Source organism: Lepidochelys kempii, chromosome 1 (genome assembly GCF_965140265.1).
Source record: "Lepidochelys kempii isolate rLepKem1 chromosome 1, rLepKem1.hap2, whole genome shotgun sequence".
In the NCBI taxonomy this organism is placed as follows: domain Eukaryota; kingdom Metazoa; phylum Chordata; order Testudines; family Cheloniidae; genus Lepidochelys; species Lepidochelys kempii.
Genome location: NC_133256.1, coordinates 142,296,695 through 142,324,119, shown reverse-complemented (window position 1 = coordinate 142,324,119; position 27,425 = coordinate 142,296,695). Strand labels below are relative to the sequence as shown.

The 27,425-nt window shown below is 42.9% G+C and overlaps 1 protein-coding gene across 2 annotated transcripts in view; it reads right to left on the bottom strand.

Annotated features, from left to right (window-relative positions):
• ZFX (zinc finger protein X-linked) overlaps window positions 1-27,425 on the bottom strand; it is a 221,199-nt gene that overhangs the window by 42,076 nt on the left and 151,698 nt on the right. The gene's annotated exons all lie outside the window — the stretch shown is intronic.

Genomic DNA, 27,425 nt, shown 5'->3' with positions numbered 1-27,425 from the left:
GCCCTTCTCCCCCAGTTAATGCTTTGTTTCTTCAGTGTTTACAACAGTCATCTTGGGTGCAGAGTCAGTGAAGAATGAACCACAATGATGTCACTCCCCTGCCTCAAATAGCTTTAGCATATGGCAGGAACTTTGTGTCTCACTGTTTGATTCTCACACCAGATCAATGGAAAAACACTAGTATTATGATGGAGTCCAGTACCAAGTGACTTGGTCACATGCCTTTGTAAGACCATAGCAGTCATGAGACAGAAGCTGTTTGTAATGTCCTCAGGAAGGCTTACCAGGAAGGCTCTTGTTGTATCAACCAGGCAAGGTACTAACAAGCTTCAACAGGACTTTATTTTCAAAGTGGAAACCTCTTTACCAAGCTACTGCTGCACCCTCTGTAGCTTTCTCCCAGCCTCTCAACTCCTCCCCTCTCCTTCCTGTTTCCTGTCCTTTCAGACTCCCAAAAGCCAGTGCTCCCAGTTCAAATCATTACAAGCAACATCTAAACACCACATTCCCTCCTCTTTTAAGAAACTCTCCCAATTAAAATAAACATTATTGTTCTAACCACAGGAACAAATATGAAACAAGACACTATACTGTTGGCAGAAATATTACACTGAAAACACTGTGGATACCACATAACATAGTCAGACCCAGATGACCACCTGTCTGGACTAGACAGGCCATATCTCAAGCCCCGGTTCCAGTACAATGTCTTGTTGTGTTGGTACTACGGTGAAGTCATCCAATGCAGACTGGGTGTTGGCATAATCTCCTCTTGGTGCATTGGCAGGTGCAAGATAAGAAGCATTCCATACCCGCCCATCAGAAAGTCAATAGGTGTAAGGTCCCTTCTTCTCTATGATTTTAAGAGGAGCTGTGAATTTATGGTCCCCTTTGCGTAAAATTCCAGCTTTTCGTATTCTAACGAAGGAACCACACTCAAACTTTGATTCCTTAGCACCCCGCCGCCTGTTCGTGAAAGCCTGAGACTTTGCTTGGTTCTGTTCAACTGTTTTTCCTCACATCATCCTTGTTTGGGGCATCAGGTCGTGCCTTTAACAATCTAGCAATGTTCAGTTTAGTATTCATCTGTTTCCCAGGCAGTAACTCTGCAGGTGATCTTTGTGTTGGGGCATGTCGTGTAGCCTGGTGTGCTTCCAAGAAATCAGTAGTGAAGGTTATCCACAATCGCCCTTCCAGTTCAGCCGTTTCCAAACTCTCTTTCAAACTTCTGTTAAACCGTTCGATTTCCCCATTGGCTTGAGGGTAATATAGGGATGACCTTCTGTGTAAAATGTTCCTCTCTGCTAGAAAAGTTTCAAACTCCAGGGAGGTAAATTGACTACCATTATCTGAAACCAGTTCTTTGAGGTTATCTTCCCTGCTAGAAACTGAAGAGAGGAACTTAATTACTGTAGCAGAAGAGATTTGCGATGTAAACACTACCTCAGGCCATTTACTGAAATAGTCAATTAAAGTGATGGCATAATGGTAGTCAATTGGAGCAGTATCAAAAGGGTCCTACAATGTCAATTGCCACTTTTTCCCATGCAGATTCATGAAGAGGATCAGGCTGTAATGGAGGGGTACGTGTCACTGCTGTCTTATCATGCATTTGGCAAGTGACACAGGATTTTCTGAGTACTTCATTTTGAGAGTCCATCCCTGGCCACCAATACAGATCTCATAGTTGTTGTTTGGTTTGGACAATTCCTTGGTGAGTATCGTGTTTCAGGTGTATGAGTTTTGACTGTAATTATTCTGGCAGAAGGAGCCGGTGTGTATCTCGTAGCACACAGCCATCAAACAAAGAAAGTTCCTCCCGAACTCTAAAATAAGGCAGCAAATTTGGGTCAAGGTTTTTAGGGTTACTGGGCCATCTCTTTGTCAGAAATTCCCATAGTTTTTGTTGAATTGGACGCGCTGAACAAGCAGCTTGAAATTGTTCTCTTGTAACTTCAGTGAGAGTGCTTGTAATTAGCGCAACCATTACATCGTCATCCTCCGGTGGACCATCTGGTGAAGGCAAAGGCAGGCGAGAAAGGCAATCAGCGACCACATTTTGGTTTCCAGGCTTATATTCCAGTTCATAATTGAAAGAGAGTAGTCTTGCAGACCATCGAGCAATACAGTATCCTGCTCTTCCCAGTCCTTTCGTGGTGAGCAACGTCATCAAAGGGCTGTGGTCTGTGCGCAACTTGAACGTGCGGCCCCACAGGTAAGTTCTCCATTTTTCAGTAGCCCAGACACAAGTAAGTGCTTCTGTTTTGACTGTAGAATATTTTCTCTCAGCATTACTCAGTGTCCTTGAAGCAAATGCAACAGTCCTCTCTGTGTTGTTCTCATGAATTTGTGTGAGGACAGCCCCAAGGCCATAATCAGAAGCATCAGTAGTTACAATTGTGGGCAATGCAGGACTGAATAGTGCAAGTACTGGACTATGTACAATCAAGTCTTTCACGGTTTTGTAGTAATTCTCATAATGGTTTAATGACAGAAGCATAATTGGGAATGAATTTTGCATACCAGGAGGTAAGACCCAAGAAGGAACGTAAGGTTTGCAAATCTGTTGGAGGAGGAGCATTTGAAATTGCCAGGATATGATCTAGATCAGGTTTTAGTCCAGCCTGTGAAATTGTATGCCCCAGAAAGGTGAGTTCAGTTTGTCTAAATTTGCATTTGGACCTAGTGAGCTAGAGGCCTGCTTTGCTGATGCAGTTTAGTACAGACTGTAGGTTATTGTCATGCTCCTCAGAAGTATTTCCAAATATGATAATATCATCCAGATAGCACTGAACTCCGTGTTGATTCTTCAGAATCAATTACATCATTTTTTGGAAGGCACTTGGGGCAGATGCAAGACCGTATGGAACACGTTTAAAACGAAATAGTCCCTCGTGTAATGAATGCTGTGAGGTCTCTGCTATCTTCATGCAACATAACCTGGTGGTATGCGCTCTGCAAATCAAGAGCAGAAAACATCTTTGCTCCACAGAGTTCTGCATATACTTCTTCTTTGTGAGGAAGAGGATGGCTGTCAATCACAATAGCTTTATTTGGCTCTCTTAAGTCCACACAAAGGCAGACCCCTCTTCTGTATCACTACTTTAGGTGAAACCCATTCAGAGAAGTCGATCTCTTCAATAATGTCCTTTTGAACATGTTTTCTCAGTTCCTCTGAAACAGCTTCCCTGATTGAAAATGGTAAGTGCCATAACTTCTGTCATACAGGGATCACATTATTCTGCATTTTAACTTTATGCAGAAACCCATAAGCACAGCCAAGTTTTTCCTCAACTTGATGTTGGGTCCCAGCTGAAACCAGTGTGTGTACCGCAAGAGTGCTCTGCTGAGGAAGATCAATTCGTCCATTAACTACCCTGGGATTTAAATCAGTCAATAAATCTCTGCCAAGGATAGGAGTGCCTTTGTGGACAATGTAGAACTCTGCAGTTACACAGCAATCACCAAAAGTAACTATTGCTGGCAGTCAGCCATGTACTGGAATATGGTTTTTCAAATAGCACACCAAGTGAAGTTTGGGTTCAGTGAGAGGAACATCTTTAAAGTAACGCAGATAGATGGAATCAGGTAGTATAGATACTGCTGAGCCAGTATCCAACATTAACTGAATAGAGTGTGGTTTGCCTGAGGGTATGGCGAAACGTTTACAGCGCACTTTATCTGTTCTGGAATATGTGCAGTAGTGATTTTGTCCACACTTAGCACAGTAACATCTGGTATTATAACTGCATGCACCTGTTGATTGAACTGGCTACTGCAACATACTCTAGCAAAATGCCCAATCTTTTTGCAATGATTGCACTGAGCTACTTTTGCCAGACATCCTGTGTAGCTTGCAAGGTGTTGTGGGGCTCCACACTGAAAGCATGCTTTTACTGTATTTTGAATTTGCTGATTCCGTGGTTTTTCATTACTTTTTCTCTTGCAATTGTGTGTCTGCAGTGGTAGTGAACTTTTCTGCAAAGGAGTTACAGCCTGGACTGTGCCTCCTGTATCCATGCTCATTATTTTGGCTTCAGCTGTAGCTGACTCAATCTGAGTAGCAATGGTTATTGCTTTTTCTAGTGTAAGTTGTGGTTCTAGAAGTAAGCGTTCTCTTACATGAAGCATGTTTGTTTTCTCAATGAGCTGGTCTCTAATCATCTCATCTGCCATAGTCTCAAAGTCACAAATTACAATCAGACTCCTCAGGGAAGCAATATACTGCATTATAGTTTCCCCTGGTTTCTGCTTACGCTGGCAAAATCTGCAGTATTTAGCTACTACATTCACTTTTGGCACAAAAAAATTCTTTAATGCAGTGAGTGCAGTCTCATATTTATCATCTGCAAGGGGAAAAGCGTAAAATATACGCTGCCCTTCTGCTCCAAGGCAGTGGATTAGCAGAGCACGCTTTCTTACTTCAGAAATCTCTGTAGCACTGATTGCAAGCAGATAAGTCTCAAACATATGGATCCAGGCAGTAAAAGCAATTGGAGGCTCACCTGGACTTTGCAGAAAGGCTGCAGGTGGGTTCAGAGGCAGAAGATCCATCCTCGTTGCCAAAATGTTGTATCAACCAGGCAAGGTACTAACAAGCTTCAACAGGACTTTATTTTCAAAGTGGAAACCTCTTTACCAAACTGCTGCTGCACCCTCTGCAGCTTTCTCCCAGCCTCTCAAACTCCTCCCCCCTCCTTCCTGCTTCCTGTCCTTTCAGACTCCCAACAGCCAGTGCTCCCATTTCTAACAATTACAAGCAACATCTAAACATCGCAGATCTCTGGTGGGAGATTAGCATCATCAAAGTCCTACTGTTTTCCCTAATGGTCCTTCCCAGCCAGCCATCTAGACTGATTGCATTCTGTCGAGTGGGCATTCCCCCAGGGTAAACACATTTGTAATAGATGCATAGACAATATTCCTAACTTCAGATACCAAAATGATACATGCATTCAAGTAGGATAATCATATTCAGTAAATCATAACCTTTTCAGTGATACCTTACATGACCTATCTTGTATAAAATACATCATAGTTATGCCATAATCATATCATAACAATATCTTTATGAAGAATATGGGGGCATAGTGTCACATAAATCTCTGTCACAAACTTCCACTGTGACTTTGCACAAGCCACTTGTTCTCTGTGTATAAAATTATTATTGGCATGGCTGGTAGTCACCACCTATTTAAGGTTGCCAGACACTTCCCATTATAAGACTCGGTTTTTCAGTTGCTTATAATTTTTACCAAATTTTAACTGCTGGGGCTGAAATTTCCCATATTGGATGTCTGCCTTAGACTGAACTTTTCTAGAAAATTTCAACCAAAATGGTTCAGATCTTTCAGAGAATGAGCCTAGGGGGAATAAATTGTTTTGCCAATGTTTAAAAACACTGGCAACCTTTTCTTTGAAAAGCTCAAGTGCACCCATGCTTTAGAGTGAGGACTTAAAATTTGGCAGGGGGGCCATTGTGTCAGAGATACGCCTTTACCATCCCCATGGAACTCCACCCAAATTTGGCCAAATTACAAGACTTTTGAGAAATTGTAGTTTGCTCGGGTTCTGTAAGAATGTTTAGTTTTTAGTAGCTAAAATCTCTGAAGGTTCCATCCATACAGCATGCTCCAACCTGGAACAGCAGAGGACTGAGCAGGACTTTCCCTGCAATTGCAGCTCTAGGCTTCTGTGACCCTTTCAGCTCCTAATGCTGGCACCTGAACTCAGAGCAGGGAGATTGTCTCTCCTGTGCTCTTTGTGATGTCCCTGCTGGGCCCAGGCAGAGTGGAGGAGCAAGCTGCCTGATTGAAATGGAAAGGGCACAAGTGCCAGACTTGAGGGAGGGATGGCGGGGAGTAGATTGGAACAAGTAGTCTGGGGTGGGAGGCTGGCACTAAAGGCTTGCAGTGGAGAAGAGTGAAATTGGGACTGGGAGTTAGGGTTGGGAGAGACTGGGACTGAGAATGAGTGGGGCAGAGAGAGGACCAGGAGATGAAGATCCAGGGTGTAGGTGGGAACTGGCACTAGCTGGGCAAAGAGACTAGGACAAGGAGCATGGGATGCGTGGGGGAGGGCACACTGAGATTGGACGAAAAGCCTGGGGAGGCAGATTGGAAGTGGGAGCCAGTGGAGATGGGCTGTGGTTGATTGGAAGCCAGGGTGTGGGAGAGAGATCAGATGAGAAGCTGGGAGGGGAGGAATAGGAACTGGCTGAGCAAGGAGACTGGCCATGGGAGTTATGGGGGAAACTGGGACTGGGATGGGAAATCCGGAGGGGTGAGACTCGGACTTGCTGGGAAATGAGACTGGGACTATGGTCAGAAGTCTGTGTAGTGGAGATGGGGACTTCTAGGTGAGTAAAATTAGACTGGGAGGAGGAGCCAGGGTGGGGAACAGAAAGGACTGAGACAGGAACAGGTTTGAGGGAATGGAACAGAAGGGGTCAATCTTGGGGAGAATGGGCAGAAAAGTCTGTGCCAACTGGAGAACACTCCCCTTCAGAGCCTGGAAAGGAACCCAAGTTTCCTGAAGGCAAGTCTATCCGTAAAATGGTGCATCGGTGCAATTGCACCGCTGTAGCGCTTAAGTGAAGATGCTCTTATGCCAACGGAAGAGAGCTATCCTGTTGGCGCAGTTAACCCACCTCCCTGAGGGGTGGTAGCTATATTGACAGGAGAAGCTTTCCCAATGGCATAGTGCTGTCTACATGGGAGCTTAAGGTCAGTATAACCACATCGCTCAGGGGTGTCGATTTTTCACACCCCTGCATGACAGAGTTATACTGACGTAGGTCTGTAGTGTAGTCCTGGCCTGAGTCTCACCATTCGTCTGCTGTCAGTAAATATCTGTGAAACCCACTATCAAAGTGTGTGCGTCTCATCCCCCTTTAGTGCTGGTCCACAGAGAGGACAACAACTGCCTACTATTGCTTTCACTTACTCCATCAGCTCAAGTAGCAGAGGTCTGGGTGGTGGATCTAAAGGTTCCAACCCTGCTGATGACCCAAAGGGGGAGGGGGGGAGTCAATATCATGCCTCTTGATGGAATTTGTTATCCAGGGTTTTTTTAAATTAGTAAATCACTCACCTACACACACAAATGTATATGTTAAAAGAACATTAAGGTTGCAAAGTCAGGCATTCAGAACTTAGGAAATGCCAAAATTGAACTTGCCTGTGCAACCTTAATTTGCCCCCCTGGTGTGTATGTATTATGATACAGTCTTTAATTACATGATCACATACTATTTTTGTCACAGGACCCTGGCCTCATTCACTCACAGGATTGATCTGATCTGGGGATGAATCAGGGTTGTCTAGGAAAGGTGTTGTTCGTAAAACCCTCTACCTTATTATTTTGCAGAATTTGGAAGGTGTGTAGTGAATGAGGTGAAGGATTGCAGGAAGAGAAAAGATGGTCTTATGGTTAAGACCATTGAATGCTGCTCTGGAGAATTGGATTTTACCTCTGCCACAGAGTTCCTGTGTGATACTACTGAAATCACTTAAACCAAACTTTTCAGAGGCAGTCACTAACTGAGTACACCTCATTTTCTGGGTGTCTGACTTGAGACCCTGGGGCCTGATTTGCAGAACTGCAGAGCACTCACAACAGCAACTGAAATCAATGGAAGCTGTGCTTTCAATATATAAAGTGCTATGAAATGTATTCTGAAAAATCAGGTCCTAGGCATTTCAAATTAGGCCCCCGAAATTAATGGATACTTTTGACCTTAATCTCTCTGTGCCTCAGTTCCCTATCTGTAAAATGGGGATGATAATAATAACCTCTCTTCTCATGGAATGTTGTGAAAATAAAGTCATTAATATTTGTGATACATTCAGATTCACAAAGGGATTTTAGGCATCCAAGCTTTAAAATTTTGGCCAAAGATCACAGTAGTTATAAAAATGCTCCTTCTCCAACCTCCTCCCCACTATTCAAATATAATACAATTGGACCATTTGTGGATGCTTTCTTACCACATGAGAAACATTGATGAAGAGTTATAATATCCCATATTTGTATTTTTGATGGAAAGTGGTATGGGCAGCCTGGCCAAATTAAGGTGAATGAAAGGCTCAAATAAGTAAATGTTGATATTTTATAATGTTCCAAGGGCAGGAGGGAAATAAAGAAAGCTTTTCTTGGCTATTTTACTATTAGTCTGTCTGTGGGACTCAGAAGAGCACACAAAGAAAGCTCATAAGGGGCTCTTTCAGCATGGCAAATGCATATATATGCTGTGGGGAAATAAATTCCTTTTTGGCTCTTTCACAGGAGGGGGGTTGTGCTAGACAGACAACATTTAGGATCTCTGTTAGAGGCTTTGAAAAGTCAAACAGTTGAGTCATGCTTTGTCTGTAATGGGAAATAGGATGTTGCCCACAGTCTGTTCAGAAATTGTTCTGTCAATCTGCTCCAATTTACCAATGTTCTTCTAACTAAGAATGAGTCAATACAGAAGTTTTCAAAGCTGCAATAGCAAGCCACGTATTTTGTTGATCTGCATGAATTTTCTATAGTTCTGGGAACCACAGCGTACATGCCAATAACCATATAGGGCCTGACAATGACCTGAAATCAACAGCAAAGCTCCTGACTTTAATGGCTGAACCTGCTGACCATTAGCAAGTATGTAAGTATTCTCCTATCTACATATTGTAGGTCCCAGAAGCCCAGTAAAATTGGATCCCATTGTGCTAAGCACTGTACAAACATATATATGTACAAAACTCCCTCAGATTGAAGGCCTTACAATCTACAAAGACAAGTGATACATGGTGGGTGCTGAGGAGAGGGATACAATCATACATATTCATTATATACACATGCATTTGCATTTTATTTTTTTGTTGGGTGGAATTTCAAAAGAGGTGTAGGGCTAAATCCAAAAGATACGTAGGTGTTGCAATGGTGAGCACTGGCACCCTTAATCCTAGGTTCCCGGCTGTCCATTGAAATGCAGACACCCAGGCGCTCCCTACAAAGTATGGGAAGAGTTAGGTGCCCACGTTAAGGATCTTCAGAAACCAGCAGGCTGAACGAGGAGCTGCTTGAGCTAGCGGGCAAGAAATGCAGAGGAAAGGGGTAGGTCTTAGGGCTCACAAAGGTACTTATGAATTATTTGCATTACAGACTGAACAGAGGCACCTATCTCTGCTCAGGATTCTCAGCTATGAACCCTCTTCTGGAGATAGATGCCTAAATCAGGTCAGCCCTTTCTCTCAAAAGAAACACACTTACCCAGATCCAATAACCCAGGGGTTAAAGCACTCCCGTGATTAAAATCTCTGTTCTGCCTGATATGGAGTAAGTCCTTGAACCAGGTCTGCTCTCTCAGTGCCCTGTCCCCCAGGATATTGGCTATTCTACAGTGGAGCTTTCTCAGTCTCTCCTCTTGGACCTGTTATACTTTGTATTAAATAATTATATATACATTAAGAGAGAGAGAAAGGACAAGCAAGAGAATGGTTCTATAACCTGGTGGCTAAAGCACTCACTGGGGACGTGGGTAAGCCAGGTTTATCAAGTCCCTAACTCCAATAAATATTTAACTAGTTATACAAAGCAGAACAGCTTCAATGCAAGAGACAGAGAGCCCTACCCCAGGTTACTAAACAAATTGCTGATTAGGGAATTCACATGGGATATGAGAGATCTGGGTTGAAGTCCCTGCTGCAAAGTCCCAGGTGAGTGCCCTAACCACAGGGCCAGCAGCATATTAATGCCTAGGCCGAAAAATTTGCAGGGGCAGCAAATTTATAATTGCAGCCAGAGGCTGCTTCCCCTGGTGCCGGTTCGCGCCCTCCACCCCTGGCCCCGCCCCAACTCCACCCCTTCCCTGCCCCTGTTGTTCCACTTCCCCAAATCCCCGCCCCAGCCCTGCCTCCTCTCCAGAGCGTGCTGCGTTCCCCCTCTTCCCCCCTCCTTCACAAAGCTGTTTCGCGCACAAGCATTGGCAGGGAGTGGGGAGAAGCAGGACCCAGTGGCGAGCTTAGGGGAGGAGGGGGAGCAGAGGGGAGCTGGGGGGGGCGGCAATTATTTCTGGGCCTGGGGGTGGCAAAATCATTAATCCGCCACTGCACAGGGCTATTGGATATGCTGGGATACAGCCAGCCAGTCACTCCAACAATTCCTCACATGCTCACCCCTGTTGTCCTTTGTGCAGGTTAGGTGTGCTGCTCAGAGCACGCCCAGTGAATCAGGCCCCACAGGTAAGCTAGGCTGGGGAAGGCGCATTTAGAGAATTCCATCAGGGCTTAGGCATGAGCAGGGGCGCCAAGCAGCTTGTTAGCTGGGAGCAGTGGCAGGACCTACGTGGCTTTCCATATATGTACCTGCTGGTGGAAATTCAGGTCTTGCCTGCATCTAAAAATTAGGTCATCCTAGCTGTGTCACTCAGGGGTGTGACAAATTAATACTACAGCGAGAAACAGTTAAATTGACCTACGACCCAGAAGAGACACCATTAGGTCAATGGAAGACTACTTCTGTGTAGCTAGGTTTCAGAGTTAACAGCCGCGTTAGTCTGTATTCGCAAAAAGAAAAGGAGTACTTGTGGCACCTTAGAGACTAACCAATTTATTTGAGCATAAGCTTTCGTGAGCTACAGCTCACTTCATCGGATGCATACCGTGGAAACTGCAGAAGACATTATATACACACAGAGACCATGAAACAATACTTCCTCCCACCCCACTGTCCTGCTGGTAATAGCTTATCTAAAGTGATCATCAAATTGGGCCATTTCCAGCACAAATCCAGGTTTTCTCACCCTCCACCCCCCCCCCCACAAACTCACTCTCCTGCTGGTAATAGCCCATCCAAAGTGACCACTCTCTTCACAATGTGTATGATAATCAAGGTGGGCCATTTCCTGCACAAATCCAGGTTCTCTCACTTCCTCACCCCCCTCCAAAAACCACACACACAAACTCACTCTCCTGCTGGTAATAGCTCATCCAAAGTGACCACTCTCCATACAATGTGCATGGTAATCAAGGTGGGCCATTTCCAGCACAAATCCAGGCTCTCACCCCCACGCCCCCCGGAAACACACACTCACACACAAACTCACTCTCCTGCTGGCAATAGCTCATCCAAACTGACCACTCTCCAAGCTTAAATCCAAGTTTAACCAGAACGTCTGGGGGGGTAGGAAAAAACAGGGGGAAATAGGCTACCTTGCATAATGACTTAGCCACTCCCAGTCTCTATTTAAGCCTAAATTAATAGTATCCAATTTGCAAATGAATTCCAATTCAGCAGTTTCTCGCTGGAGTCTGGATTTGAAGTTTTTTTGTTGTAAGATAGCGACCTTCATGTCTGTGATTGCGTGACCAGAGAGATTGACGTGTTCTCCAACTGGTTTATGAATGTTATAATTCTTGACATCTGATTTGTGTCCATTTATTCTTTTACATAGAGACTGTCCAGTTTGACCAATGTAAATGGCAGAGGGGCATTGCTGGCACATGATGGCATATATCACATTGGTAGATGTGCAGGTGAACGAGCCTCTGATAGTGTGGCTGATGTTATTAGGCCCTGTGATGGTGTCCCCTGAATAGATATGTGGGCACAGTTGGCAACGGGCTTTGTTGCAAGGATAGGTTCCTGGGTTAGTGGTTCTGTTGTGTGGTTGCTGGTGAGTATTTGCTTCAGGTTGCGGGGCTGTCTGTAGGCAAGGACTGGCCTGTCTCCCAAGATTTGTGAGAGTGTTGGGTCATCCTTCAGGATAGGTTGTAGATCCTTAATAATGCGTTGGAGGGGTTTTAGTTGGGGGCTGAAGGTGACGGCTAGTGGCGTTCTGTTATTTTCTTTGTTAGGCCTGTCCTGTAGTAGGTGACTTCTGGGAACTCTTCTGGCTCTATCAATCTGTTTCTTCACTTCCGCAGGTGGGTATTGTATTGCCTGTCAAGGGGGTGGATTTACTACAGTGATGGAAAAATCCCTTCTATCATTGTAGCAAATGACTACACTATGGCACTGTAGCATATGTAGTGTAGTTATACCCAAAGGCACCTTGCAGACTGTAGGCAGTGGTGAGCTGGAGCCGGTTTCCACTGACGCTAGAACCAGTTGTTAAATTTAGAAGCCCTTTTAGAACCGGTTGTCCCTCAAGGGCTTCTAAATTTAACAACCGACCAAAAGTGGCACTTTAGGCACCGACTCCGTGGGTGCTCTGAGGCTGGAGCACCCACGGGGAAAATCTGATGGGTGCAGAGCACCCACCGGCAGCTCCCCACCCCACCCCGCGCCCGGCACCCGCTCACCTCCGCTCCGCCTCGTCCCCTGAACGCACCACCCTGCTCTGCTTCTCCACCCCACTCCCCAGCTTCCCGCCAATCAGCTGTTCGCGCGGGAAGCCGGGCAGGGTTGAGAAGTAGGCGGTGGCTTCGCGCTCAGGCCCAGGGAGGCAGAGCGGAGGTGAGCTGGGGCGGGGGTGCGCAAGGAGGGCCGACCTCACCACAGCAGGTAACCCGGGTGGGGGGGACGCAGGGGAACCGCTCCCCACCCCAGCTCACCTCCACCTCCCTGGGCCTGAGCGCACAGCCACCGCCTGCTTCTCAGCCCTCCCAGGCTTCCCGCGCAAACAGCTGATTTGCGGGAAGCCGGGGGAGGGGGCAGAGAAGCAGAGCGGAGTGGCACATTCAGGGGAGGAGGCAGAGCGGAGCGGAGCGGAGGTGAGCTGGGGCCAGGCGGGGAGATGCCGGTGCGTGCTCTGCACCCACCAAACTTTACCCATGGCTGCTCCAGCCCTGGAGTGCCTCAGGCACCACTTTTGATGGGATCGGTGGGGGAGCGGCTGCTCCCCCTGTTTCCCCCCAGCTACGCTCCCCTGCCCCTAGGAGCCAGAAGGTCCTGTCGGTTGCTTCTGGGAGCTGCCCCAGGTAAGCACTGCCGGGACTCCCCACCTCGCCCCCTGGCAGGTGCCTCTGACTTTTAGGGGCGGGGTGGGCACCCACTACGGTGGCCCACGAGACCCTCCTGCCCAGTTCTGGGAGCAGACAGGAGATGGGGGTGGATGGGGCAGGGGTCTGGGGGTGGGGGGTCAAGGAATGAAGGGGGGTTGGATGGGGCAGGAGTCCCCGGGGGGCTAGGGTGGGCCACGACGCCCTCATGGGGTGAGGAGGGAACCGGTTGTTAAGATTTTGGCAGCTCATCACTGACTGTAGGCACCTATACCTTTAGGTGGCTGCTGAGCGGTGGTTTTGAAATTATCAGCGGTGCCCAAATGTTGAACTTAGGGGCCTAAAGAGACAGGGAGGCACCTAAGTATTATTGTGAGGCTGACCCTCAGATGCTACAGTGATAAGCACTGTAGAAAAGCCTGTATGTAAATTAATAATTCTGTCTTCAGAGCAAGGTTTGAACACTGTGCAATAAATAAGGCCTGGGACACACGTTGCACAATGAGGAGAAAACATGATATTGAATAACTGCTCCTTAACTGAGCACCATCTGTCCTGTGCGTGGAATATCCCAAGAGGCCCTTTGGAAAAACTAGTGCGTGATCCTGTAATTAAAGACGGCATCATAACGAATACGCAAAAGGGGGCCAATTTAAGGTTGCACGGACAACCTAAATTCTGGTACTTCCCAACTTCTGAATGCTTGATTTGGCAACTGTCATCTTCTTCGAAAGTAGGGTTTGTGTGTGCGCGCGTGTGATCATATAGATATATAAAATATTGGCAAGAATGTCCTCCAGGTTTAAATGATCTATTTCTTTAAAATCTAACAGTAACGTTCAGAAAAAAATAATTGTTCAGTTGACTCACGTTTGGTCTGCCCTGCCGCGTTTGCCCACGCATCGCCCGCAGCTCAAACCTGGTATTCTCACAGTGTGAACAGCCTGGGGAGCCTGCACATCTCAAGTTGAAGGCAGGAATGCCTATTTAATTAAGTGAACTGCTGCAAGACAGTATTGTCTTTGACAGACAGGCAGACACGAAGCATTGAGAAAGAAAACCCAGAGAAGGTTCTAGCAGTTAAATGTATTTTTCTTTTCTATACCTGGCTGAGAAAGTAATAAAATAGCCCCAAGGGCTATCTGCTGGGATGACTGAATAAATGTTGTATTATGAAATATGATTGTGCTCGTCCCTCCCTGTTTCATGAATAAATGATTTAGCAAAACAGCTAAACAAACGTTACATTAGGGGACACATCCTGTTTCCAGTGGGATTTTAATGGGAACAGAATTTGACCATAAAATAGCATTAGATATGACTTAAGCTGACAACTGTAACTTAATTTTTTTAACTCTTTATTATTGCAATACCCTGTTATAACGTCCCTCTCAGATTTTTTTCTCCAATAACATCAACCTGGCACTCGTTGTGTGAGGCACAGTAGTGCTTTGAGATCCTCAGATAAAAGGTGCTATGAAAATGCAAACAGTGTCAGTTTCTCTACTGCTAACACTGATACCCTTTCCCTACAATCTTTCAAATGCTGTTGAAGTCAGGGACAGCGCTTAGTATGCATAAGGGAAGATAATACTTCGGGTAAGCTATTGAGTAAACACAGCATGTTGGCTTGATAACCTCCAGTATAAGAAGTTTTTAAGTCTTGCAGGACCTCTGATTCTTCTCTGGATCTGGAGGACCAGAAGGCATAGCCAAAGCAAAGAGCACAATCAATCCAAAAGAGTTTTTCTAGTATAAAACCATAGCAGTATAGGGCTGTTAGAAGAAACCAGCTTGTTTCTCCCTTCCCCCACTAGCCTAGGAGAGATCTGAACGTTTTTAGAATCACTTAAGGGCCAGATTTTCAAAGGGAAATCAATGGGAGTTAGTTACACGCCCAGAGACAACCCTTGTTGTGACAACCCCTGTTGAGACAGACCCGGATAGCGGGGGAGGAGGGGGAGAAAGGGAGCAGAGTGAGGGCAGCTGACTTCAGCAATGTTACTGAGCATGCTCAATACAAACCAAGCAGCAAATCTGGGTGTGACACACACACGTTGCCCAAGGCACCTAACCTCTTAAGATAAATCTACACTGTGATAAAAAGATGTGTGATATGGCCACTGCTGGCACAGGTCCGCTGAAGGCCTCAGGGTGTGGGACTATAATATTGTGGTGTAGACACTGGGGCTCGGCTGGAGCCCAAGCTCTGAGTCCCCAAGATGGGGGAGGGAGCCTGGGCTCTGGCCCGAGCCTGAACATCTACACTGCAATTTTATAGCACCACAGCCCAAGATCTGCAAGCCCAAGTGATCTGACCCCGGCTCTGAGACTTGGTGCCACAGGAGTTTTAGAGCAGTAGAGACCTACCCTCAGGCACTTTTGAAAAGCCCATTAGGTGACTATCTTCATCTTTAGGCACCTCAATACTTCTTGTAAAGCTGACCTTAAATGCTCAAATAAATGGCCTTCACCAAAAATAAAACCTTCTTTAGAAGACAAACTTGAAGCTTTAGCGACAAAAATAAATCCTTGAGGTGAAAATATAAACTAGATTGAGTAGAAATGACATCAAGTAGGAAGCATGTGAAGAAGAGTCAAGCTTTTAAATGAGTGGAAAGAATTTAGGATCCCACTTTGCGAAGTACATTAGCGCAGGTTTAACATTAAGCACATGTGCAGTCCCATTGACAGCAGTGGAACCACTCATGCTTAAAGTTAGGTATATGCTTACATGCTTTGCTGCATGGGAACCTAAATCAGCGTGTGCGAAACACCATGCTCCATCAGACAGATAGAAATAATGAGAAACCAAGACCATGCCAAAAATATCTGAATCTTTGGGTTCCTAGAGAAGGCATAATTATACTACCATAATTACTCTAGTGAAAATAATTATTCCATATTAGATTTTGATATTATTTACAATGGGTTAAAGGTTTCTGCAAAACGAACATAGGAGCAATGAACAAAATAGAAAAGATATTTATTGCTAAAATTTCAGCTCAAAGAGGGAATTTTAGCAGCAACCAGAACCACTATTTGAAGGAAACAAAGTTCAACTTTCCCAGACCCAATTCTAGCCAAACAGTCCCACAGGAGGTGAGAAGATCTCAAGATAAAAATTCTGAAGCTCCAGTATTCTGTGCCTGCAAAGTTCATGGCTATGTTGGGGATTCATAATTATTTAATACATTATTAACTGAAACCAGAGAGAAAAATGAATCAGAACCTCCGGAAGGAAATTTGCAGGAGTAAGCCTTATTTCAGTATGAGCTAAATTGGTCAAAACAATAATTTTAAAAAGAATTATAAAATGTTTACATGCACATGCTATGATAGAGAAAACAGCACAGTTTCTTCAAAGGAAGTCATGCCTCTCTAATCTGTTACAATTCTTTAAACATGTCAACAGAATAGTGGATAAAGGAACTGGTTGTCATAATTTATCTGAACTTTTTAAAAGCCTTTGGTAAAGCCTTTCATAAGACAACAGACAGAAAACTTTGAGGAGTTAAGGTTGCAATCATATAACACTGCCTGGTGGCCACAATACCTTTCCTCAATGTGAACACTAAAATATGACAGGTTTCAGAGTAGCAGCCGTGTTAGTCTGTATTCGCAAAAAGAAAAGGAGGACTTGTGGCACTTTAGAGATTAACAAATTTATTTGAGCATAAGCTTTCGTGAGCTCACTTCATCGGATGCATTCAGTGAAGTGAGCTGTAGCTCACGAAAGCTTATGCTCAAATAAATTTGTTAGTCTCCAAGGTGCCACAAGTACTCCTGTTCTTTTTACTGAAATATGAGACTCGGACATAGAGGGGAGAAAAACCCTCCCCTCCAGCAGGGTTTTGACATGTATGATATTTAGGACTCTAGAATATGAGTCTTTGACAGCTTAGTCAAAGCTTAGTCTCAAGTTATATCTGTGTATCTTGGTGCTGCATATACATTGAAATAGAACAAAACAAATAAAAAGCTGCCTCTTGAATTTAAAAAGTGATCTTTTGTTTTATATATTTGCATGTTCCTTTGTAATGTGCGTATATTAACATTTTACTTGAAAGTAGTTTGTATTATGTGTATTTTTGTTTCCAATTCAACACTTCAGCTTGAGTGCAACATCAACTACCAGGAATTCAGTGCACACTGTATTACTCTTTAAATAATATAGATTTAAACAAATGGTATAAATTCATGTTTGTGACAGGCTCTCTCACCCCAGGCACTAAAATTCTTCCGTGAACCTCCCATCCTTGTGTCATGCTGACCATGCTAGGAGCTGTTTTATTTGAATTGCCCTTTTTTCTGGGAAAGAGTATTTTGATGTTTTACTTGGATTTGAGTGTTGTGACTGACATCCATTATATATGTCTATTACATATGAAAGTGATTTATAAAATTTTTATTACACAGAGCTTTTGTATGAGAGGCTGATATGAAACAAGTATTAATATATTGTGAGGGTATAATGGAGCTGGAGAGTCTATGTGAAACCTATTGCGCATGAACAGACCTCTCAATAATGGGAGTGGTGATGTGAAACCAGAATACATTTGAAAAAAGAAAAGGAGGACTTGTGGCACCTTAGAGACTAACCAATTTATTTGAGCATGAGCTTTCGTGAGCTACAGCTCACTCCATCATTACAAATACATTTGTAACTCCTGCATTCAGTAAGAGAACATCAGATATTAAACCAGCTGTGCCGGTTTAATTATAGTAATGGAAGAACTCATGTAAGACTAGTTGCACACATATAGACTGCGCATTTCAATAAGGAGACAGCTGATATGAATGTAATCACAGATGCATACACCCCTCGTAACGCTAAGGGGAGAGCTGGTGTGGAGTCGAGCCATTACAGTAAGGAAGAGAAGCTGATATTAAACCCAAGTCTGTATTTAGTCCTAGCACTGCAGTACAGAGAACTGATTTAGAACTCACTGAGGGTGTATAGTTTAGGCATTGGGAGAACTGATGTGAAACCAGCATGCAAATAATATATTGGATAAAGTTCACGTTCTCACCTAGCCACTATTGGAGATATTATCAAGTGTGCATAAGTGTGGAAAGTTTACGTTTCCACTTCTGTTAATATTAAACCAGAGGAAGATGACAAATACAAAACTAGTGCAATTTTTAAAAAATATGAAATTTTAAAATACTTTTAACTTTGAATATATTTAACAGAATCACTTAAAACTTCTATTAAAAATCCAGTCTGGACTCTGTCAGTACATGGCGAGGGTTTTGGTTGGATATATTTTGTTTCCCATGTAAATCAAAACTCTAAATACTGGAGTTTATGAGAGAAATGCTGACTGATGGACTCTTACAATATATCAGTGCAAAAGATATGTGCAAATCCCTTTTAATGAAAGCCTCTGTTATGTCATATTATCTTGTGATACATCTGTAAGTAATGCAGACTGGCACAACATTTCCAGTCAGCATTGTTTCCATTAACAATGCGCTGTTTAATATGGGCCAGCAGTAAATATGGCACAACATCTCAAAGCCCACAACCGCCACCAATCTCCACTTGTAGTACCACAGTGTGTATCACTCTAGCAAGTTCTGTGACCCTAAGCCAAGAAAAATGGGGTCAGAGACAAGGCAATGGTAACTATTTGTAAAGTAAGTCACTCAGAATTGCTGTTCATCCATAACTTTCAGATTACTTCAAATGAATTCCACTCCAACAAGTTTAACTACTGAATCTCCCATAAAAGAAGGGACGGCATGTAGGTCCATCCTTTTAAGGAAGTAATTGAATTTCATCTTGCTCAAACAGCTGCTTGTTTCACCAATGCATAGTTAATCCTTTTGACCCAAGGAGCAAGCCAAAACTTCAGGGACTTAGAAGGAGAAATTGGGGACAGGTATTTCTTAAGTGTAATTTTGTTTCTTTTTAAGGAATATACAAAGTCCTGTGTCTCTTAACACAGAAGGAATCAAATATCAGGAAACATATCCTATAACAGGATATCTCCTACTACAGTGAATCTCATACTTTGACTATACAGGTAGATTTGTTTTAAGCAGCTTCAGTGATGTGTATATACTTTGTTCTTCAGGTTTTCCTTTATTCTCGTATTGTGGAACCAACTGAATAAAAGGAACAACTGTCTTGCTTTCTCTTTGGTATTATTACAATAATCTCTCATGCATCTCCAGGCTAAATAGTTCTAAAATACAACTCAAATCCAAATTTTTGTACAATCTTTTCATAAAGCCCAGCCAGACATTCTATTAATCATTTACACTGCCTTTCTCAGTATCTACTTGTCTTTTTTGAGGTGAGGTAGTCAGCAATAAACACCGTACACAAAATGCACATGTAGTATTTTATATAAAGTTACCTCCTATCTCTTTTCTACATCATGTAAGCATTCCAATGGCCTATTTAGTTTCTGCACATCATTTGGAGAGCTACTCATTGGGCTATTTTCTCTCCCTTGGTATATATACTATGCTCATTTCCATAGAATCATAGAATATCAGGGTTGGAAGGGATCTCAGGAGGTCATCTAGTCCAACCCCCTGCTCAAAGCAGGGCCAATCCCCAATTTTTGCCCCAGATCCCTAAATGGCCCCCTCAAGAATTGAACTCATAACCCTGGATTTAGCAGGCCAATGCTCAAACCACTGAGCTAGAGACTCCTATATCTTTTTCTAGAAGAATGGTGGTGTAATGTAAAGAAGTTTATTCACAATGTGTAAAATTTAACCTGTCATGCTGCAAAATCCTACAGTTTGATTTGATCAATTGACTCTCATCATCCTTCTTAGATATCATTGTAAACAGGGTTTGTGTTAGTGGCAGATTTCACCACCTTGTTATCCACTTTAAACTCAAAACCACAGATAAATATGTTGAACAGTTCTGTTCCTGATACTGTCACTTACAGAAAGCTTCATTAAGGTGGAGTTAATTGATATCACACAATAGTACCTTCTTCTCCCTGTATCTTTCTTACACACAAGATTTCATAACATAGAACTCAAGCCTTTAAAAAAAAAAGAAAGAAAGAAAGAAAGAAAGAAAGAAAAAAATCAAGAAATGCTCCCCCAAAAATTTCAGGGCTAGAAAATACAAACCACAAAATTCAGCAAACCAGGAATGCAGTTACTGACTCCCACAGACATCCTTAAAACTGCTCCCTTTTAGTTTAGAATACAACACTCTGCCAAGATCTCCAGCTTAAGGGAAATGATTAAGAAGAGGAACCATGGTCTAGTGGCCATTTTAACTTTGCAATATTGTAGAGTGTACTGTTAAAGGACAAATGGGTGATGGAGAAAGTTTCTGCCTTAACTACAACTAAAGCAACATTTGCAAATATATAGTATTGACATATGTACACAGGTTATGGTCATGTGTTATCTGAGGGAGAAGAAGTACAAGATCATAGTTAAGGTTGTAGGTTGCATTATCACACGGAGATTTGGGTGTAGTGTGTTTCCTTATCTGTGGAAAGACAAAATGAAATTCCTTGTGAAAACCTGGAGTCTCATGGGAAATGGGATGGTAGACATTAAGGTACAGCTAAATGATTAATAATCATCTTTATTACAATAGTATCTCAGGGCCAACCAAAAATGGGCCCCCATTGTGCTAGACACTGCACAAACCAAGGTTAGTAGATGGTCCCTGCCCTGAGAAGCTTACAATCTAAATACAGTAGACAAGACAGACAGGGTAGGGGAAGGAGTATGACACACAAAGTGAACAGTGTGATGTCAGCACCGTGTTAGTTCCACTTGTTTGTGGGGGAGGGGTTTAGTTAGGAATGGATAGGCCACATGGAAAGAAAGGGAAGGGAAGGGGGACAGGACAGGAGAAGGTGGTAAGAGGGTAGGTGTGGAGATAAGCTGAGACTGAGGGACCAAGAGAGTAACCCACCACTTCTTCACATTTAAGGGTTTGCATACAATGGAAGTCACACTTAGGCAACCTTAACTGCTTTTAAAGTAAAGTCTTTGTTTAGCAGGATTTTCTACATTTTTAAACATAGCATGTTTAGGAAGGGAGCAGGAGGCTGCCCTCTTTTCAGCTACCTCTATGGGGTGGCAGCATTAGGAGAGAGAGAGGAGCTGGTGAGCAGACTAAGGATAGGAATACTCCTATCTCTCTCTTGTAAAGCACAGTGCCAGTCTAACATTCTCTTCCTCTAAGTAAAAACTGAACCCAACCTTAAGTAAGGACACATTTTGATCAGTGGCTCCATCAGTGTTAGAACTAGTGTTAGTTGGTTAATGGAGAGGGCAGGATCCTATTAGCCTTGACTAGTCTGGTAGATTTCCTAGCCAGGAGCAACCCTTCAGCATACAGGTAGGAAGGTGTTATCATAGAATATCAGGGTTGGAAGGGACCTCAGGAGGTCATCTAGTCCAACCCCCTGCTCAAAGCAGGACCAATCCCCAATTTTTGCCCCAGATCCCTAAATGGCCCCCTCAACGATTGAGCTCACAACCCTGGGTTAAGCAGGCCAATGCTCAAACCACTGAGCTAACCATCCCAGAACCAAAATAGGGGGAACAAAATATCACTATCATGCCACCGTCCCAAAACCAAATATCTAAAAGTATTTTATATGACAGAATCTAAATGTCTTTCTAAAAAAAAAATTCTCCAACCAAAAGCATTCTTCAATGGCCAAATATGCAAGTACATCTTTTTCTCCGGTCTTCAGCTGGCCAATAAGAGGTAATGTAATTTAAACTCCCTTGGTTCTGCAGACCTCTCTGCCCATACTGTAGATCTGGGGTGAAATCTTGATTTCAGTGGGGCCAGGATTTCACTCTTTGTCTATATCACAGGATAAGATTAACTAATTTTTTCTATATTGGAGCCTGCCACATTTTTTCCTCAGCATACAGACAAAGCTATTATTTATAGAAGAACCACCCTGAAGAGATAAAAACAGATTTATATTTTAAACAAACATCCACTTTTCTCCTACAGAACATTACAAATTCTCAAAAATATCCGCATAGATGATAATGGCAGACAATTATCTGAATCTTAATTATCTATGGCTACAGTATATTTGGAAAAAGAAAAGAAGTACTTGTGGCACCTTAGAGACTAACAAATTTATTTGAGCATACGCTTTCATGAGCTACAGCTCACTTCATCGGATATGAAGTAAGCTGTAGCTCACAAAAGCTTATGCTCAAATAAATTTGTTAGTCTCTAAGGTACCACAAGCACTCCTTTTCCTTTTGCGGATACAGACTAACATGGCTGCTACTCTGAAACCAGTATATTTGGAGTTTGCCAGGTGTCATAGGCCATAATACTTTGCAACTTTGCATTTTCTGGCTGTTAAACACAGAGTACCTGTTGGTATTTAAAGGATTCAACTTTCTCTTGCTCATCAGTTAAAGAATAATTATACTATAACTTCTGCTAAAGACTTTTATATCAAGTAATGAAAATGAAAACCACGGATTTATACAAACCTTCTTTCGCAAAATCTATTGTTATCTAAAAGCATTAGAGAAGTAATGGGCTAAGAAAACAGATGTAACTATATGGATTACAGCATTTGCTAGTTTAAGGAGAAAAATCCCATGATCTGGTACAGATTAAGGGTACACAGTAGGTCTTCCTACAAAGAGATGGTCTAAAATAATTAGTAGGGAATATCGAGTATTTACTATAACTAAGAAATTATTAATCTAAAATACAGCCCTGCCTATGAAGTGACAAACCTAAACCACTTACTTGTGTACGTGAGAATCCCCCAAAAATAATTTTTGGACTCTAGCACTCTGCAAAATTTAGATCCTAAAATAAAATTCTATGTTCCAGATATTCTGTGACCATGGATAAAGATTATTCACAAAACACAGATCAGGAATGCAGTGTGCATAGCTTGAAATATAGAAATAAAATTTCCATCCTCAGCATGACATCTTATTGCTTTCAAAATGCAATGTTCCTAGCAGCTTCAATATCCTTTCACCAAACTTTCTAAAAGATTTAACGCCTTTCCAGAAATCACAAGGCACCCAGAAAAGCAAGCATTGCTTAAAACAGCCTCAATCATTATAAACATACTGGAGTTGGCATATTTTCAGTATCACCAGAAAGAATTAAATAAAAAGAATGAGACATTAAATCCAAATGCAAGTCAAGAGCTACATTGTCTCTACTTACATTAGGCTCAGCCCTGACACTGCAAACTGGTTGCCTCTTGTAGGGGCAAGCTCATCTTATTTGCATGCAAATGTCTCATGGCAACACACCAAACCTCACTTCCTTCTCCACTCCATCCTGTTCCCAGCCATGCAAATTACAAGGGACTACCTTCTGCAGTTTCCACAGTATGCATCCGATGAAGTGAGCTGTAGCTCACGAAAGCTCATGCTCAAATAAATGGGTTAGTCTCTAAGGTGCCACAAGTACTCCTTTTCTTTTTGCGAATACAGACTAACACGGCTGTTACTCTGAAAAGGGACTACCTGGTTTCTTTACAGCCGCATGTGAGGGAGAATAAAAACTGATCAGTAATATAAAAAAATGCCGACTAACTTTCAAGTAAAATCCAGTATTAGCAGGAATAATGTCAAGAAATTTAGACCTAAAACCTGCAGCGCTGACCAAAAGAAAAAAGACATGTATTTGAAGCACAGGGCTAACCAGTGATTGTAGTATCTGAAAAATACCAATACTCTGAATGTATCCTTGTGTGGATAAATTAGGCAGTACTATATTACATTTTGAACATTAGTAACTAATGTAATAATCATTTTCAATATATTTTTAGTTGAAGGTGTTTAGACATGTTAATTTTGATTTTATAGAAGAGAGTCTTTTAGCCATCTAGGTATCTACAAGTTTTTGTTTGAATTTTTGACAAAACACAAAGAAGGTACCAATGTGAGATTTCTAAAGATGCTTCAGCACTCAACTCAAGCTTTAAGAATCTGAAGTGCCTTCCAAAATCTGAGAGGGAGGAGGTGAGGAGCATGCTTTCAGAAATCTTAAAAGAGCAACACTCTGATGTGGAAACTACAGAACCCGAACCACCAGAAAAGAAAATCAACCTTCTGCTGGTGGCATCTGAATCAGATATTGAAAATGCGTCAGTCCGAACTGCTTTGGATTGTTATCAAGCAGAACCCGTCATCAGCATGGACACATGTCCCCTAGAATGATGGTTGAAGTATGAAGGGACATATGAATCTTTAGCGCATCTGGCATGTAAATACCTTCTGATGCTGGCTACATCAGTGCCATGAGAAAGCCTGTTCTCACTTTCAGGTGACATTGTAAACAAGAAGTGGTCAGCACTATCTCCTGCAAATGTAAACAAACTTGTTTGTCTGAGCTACTGGCTGAACAGGAAGTAGGACTGACTGGACTTGCAGGCCCTAAAATTTTACATAGTTTAATTTTTTTAATGCACTTTTTTTGTACATAATTCTGCATTTGTAAATTCAACTTTCAGGATAAAGAGATTGCACTACAGTACTTGTATTAGGTGAATTGAAAAATACTATTTATTTTTATTACAGTTCAAATACTTGTAATCAAAAATGTACCGTGAGCACTTTACACTTTGTATTGTTTTGTAATTGAAATCATGTAATCTGAAAATGTAGAAAACATCCAAAAATATTTAAATAAATGGTATTCTATTGTTTAATTGTGTGATTAATCTGTTTAATCTTTTTAATCACTTGACTGCCCTACTAGAGACCTTTAAAAATCTGGCCCAGAGTTCTTTCCAACTGTACAACAGAGCTGAATGTGTTCACAGCAATATGGTGGACTTACACAGTGCTGGTGGCATATTCCACTTTTTGGTGTTTCTCTTCCCCATACTAACAACCAAGTTTCAGTATTTAGGGTTGCAGAAATAACTCGAGGGTGAAAAATGCTGTGTCAGTCACCGTTTCAGGCTGTGTCAAAGACTGTTACTGTTGTGTAGAACCACATGTTGGGCAAGAGTATGGAGAATCAAGGAACATTTTACACTAATCTTGTGTTCTTCATTTGATTCTCTCAAAATACAGTACAAAAATTAATAAATTTAGTTTCAACAACCAGTGAGGCAGAAGAATATTTTACAAAATTAGAAACAAAGTAAAAAATATTCTATTATTTGGGCCAAGGCTACAAGCATATATGTGGGAGACTAGGAATAGAGCCCAAATTGCATCCTCACAGTCCAGTTTAACTAGAAAGACAATGATTGAAAAAAGTAAATACAAAGGTATCAAAACCAAGAAAGCAAATAAAGCAGGATTGGCTTACCTAGCTAATACAGTAGATGCTGCCTCTTACAAGCAACATTTCCCCTGGGACCCCTTTCCCTACCATGAATTGTCCACTTGGTAACAGCAACATAGCCGCTGCATAGCAACATTTGTGCTGTTATGACATCACATCCAGGAGTGGAGACTGGGGGCCCGGGGGGGGCATGTCAGGGCATTGCACCCCAAACTGCATCTTTTCACTCCCCAGCCGATCCAGGCCCTTCAGCACACCTCTACGGCACACAGCACTGTCCACTTGCCCTGCCTGACAGAGCCTGAGTGGACAGCATGCATAGGAGGGCATTTGTGAGCAGGGTATGGAAAAGAGATTTTTTTGGGGGGGAGGGGGAAGCTGGGGTTGGGGGAGCAGCAGAGGTGCAGCTGGAAGGTTTGTTCCTCCCTTCCTCAGCACCTGGCTTGCAGCCAGGGGGAGGGGGGATTGCTATTTCGTAGTGGTATTGGCAACCCCCACCCCCATGCACTGAGCTGTGTCCTCCATCTCTGTTGCTGGCAGCAGGGTGAGGGTGTGCTGTTTTGCAGTGGGGGGGGGGGGGAGAGGCATCAGGAAACACCCCCCTCCCTTTCAGTCTCCACTCCAGAGTACTAACCTGTTCCCTTCCGCTCCCACTCCAGTCTCCGCTCTCTGTGCTAGGAGTCACCCCCTCCATTGCAGATTTCACATGATGCCCTCCCCAGGCATCCATCTCTTCAAAGAATCATAGAATATCAGGGTAGGAAGGGACCTCAAGAGGTCATTTAGAACAACCCCCTGCTCAAAGCAAGACCAACCCGAACTAAATCATCTCTTACCAAGGTGGAGCATGAAACTGCCAGCTGGAGCATCCTCACCCTTTCCCCTGCAGCTGAGCTCACTTGCCAACTGGGGGCTCCTCAGCTAAACCCAGAGCTTCCCTGACCCGTTCCCCGCAAATTTGGGGTTCCCCCACTCCACAACTCCTTCCCCCACAACATGGCTGCCCCACCCCTTCCAAAACACCCTTAACTCTTCATACACCTTCGGTTAGACGACACTCCCCGTAACAGCAACAGTCACATAGGAGCAATATAGAAAAAGGGCATGGATATGTTGCTACTAATGAGCATTTCGTGTATTATATAATACAAAATGTACCTCTAGTGTTATGCACTTTATCGCAAATGAAATCAAAATGAAGAAAAGCAATATTACCTAAATGAATGAAGTGTCAGAAGAATTATTTGGTGTCTCAAAGAATCAGATTAACCAACTTTAAACTTAAATACACAATGTGTTTTCTCCTGAATTTGTCAAACTTCAAGTGGCTAATTGAGAAAGTGATTTTATACTTTGCATTCAACTGCCATTTGCAAATGTCATCTGCACCAAGCTGGTATTTTTTAAACAAACGAACAAACATCCACTTCTACTAGCCTTCATAGACATTTCTAATAATTTCAGATCATATCAAATATTTACCCAATAGAACAGGCTAGTTTAATAGCTGAATAAATTACAACAGTGGTTTTCAACCTGTGGTCCACAGACCCCCTTGGGGTCCACAGACTATGTCAAAGGGGTGACTATGTGGGGGGGCGGAGGGTGAGAAAACCTGGATTTGTGCTGGAAATGGCCCACCTGATGATCACTTTAGATAAGCTATTACCAGCAGGACAGTGGGGTGGGAGGAGGTATTGTTTCATATTCTCTGTATATATATATAAAGTCTGCTGCAGTTTCCACGGTATGCATCCGATGAAGTGAGCTGTAGCTCACGAAAGCTCATGCTCAAATAAATTGGTTAGTCTCTAAGGTGCCCCAAGTACTCCTTTTCTTTTTGCGGATACAGACTAACACAGCTGTTACTCTGAAACCTATGAAAACAAAGTTTCAGACCCCAGAAGAGACATTCCGGTTTTCTGATCAAAAGTATGTGAATACCCGCACCTACAGGTCAGAACCCCAAAGTGTCGTCATTACCTTAGAAGCCCAAAGTTTAGTGCCCTTTCTGACGCTGCGTCAAATGTCTTGCCGAGCATGTGCAACATTCATAGTTGAATTCTGCTCAGTCAGTTTTCAGTCTAAGACTTCTATGACAGGGATCCGCAGACCACAGGCTGAATTTCCAAAGAGGCCTGCGCCTCCATTTGAAATGTTTTTTAGAGGTCCGCATATGAAAAAACAGTTGAAAACCACTGAGTTAGGAGGTAAGCGCCTCCTGTAGAAGGATTTGTCCCTCTATAGAG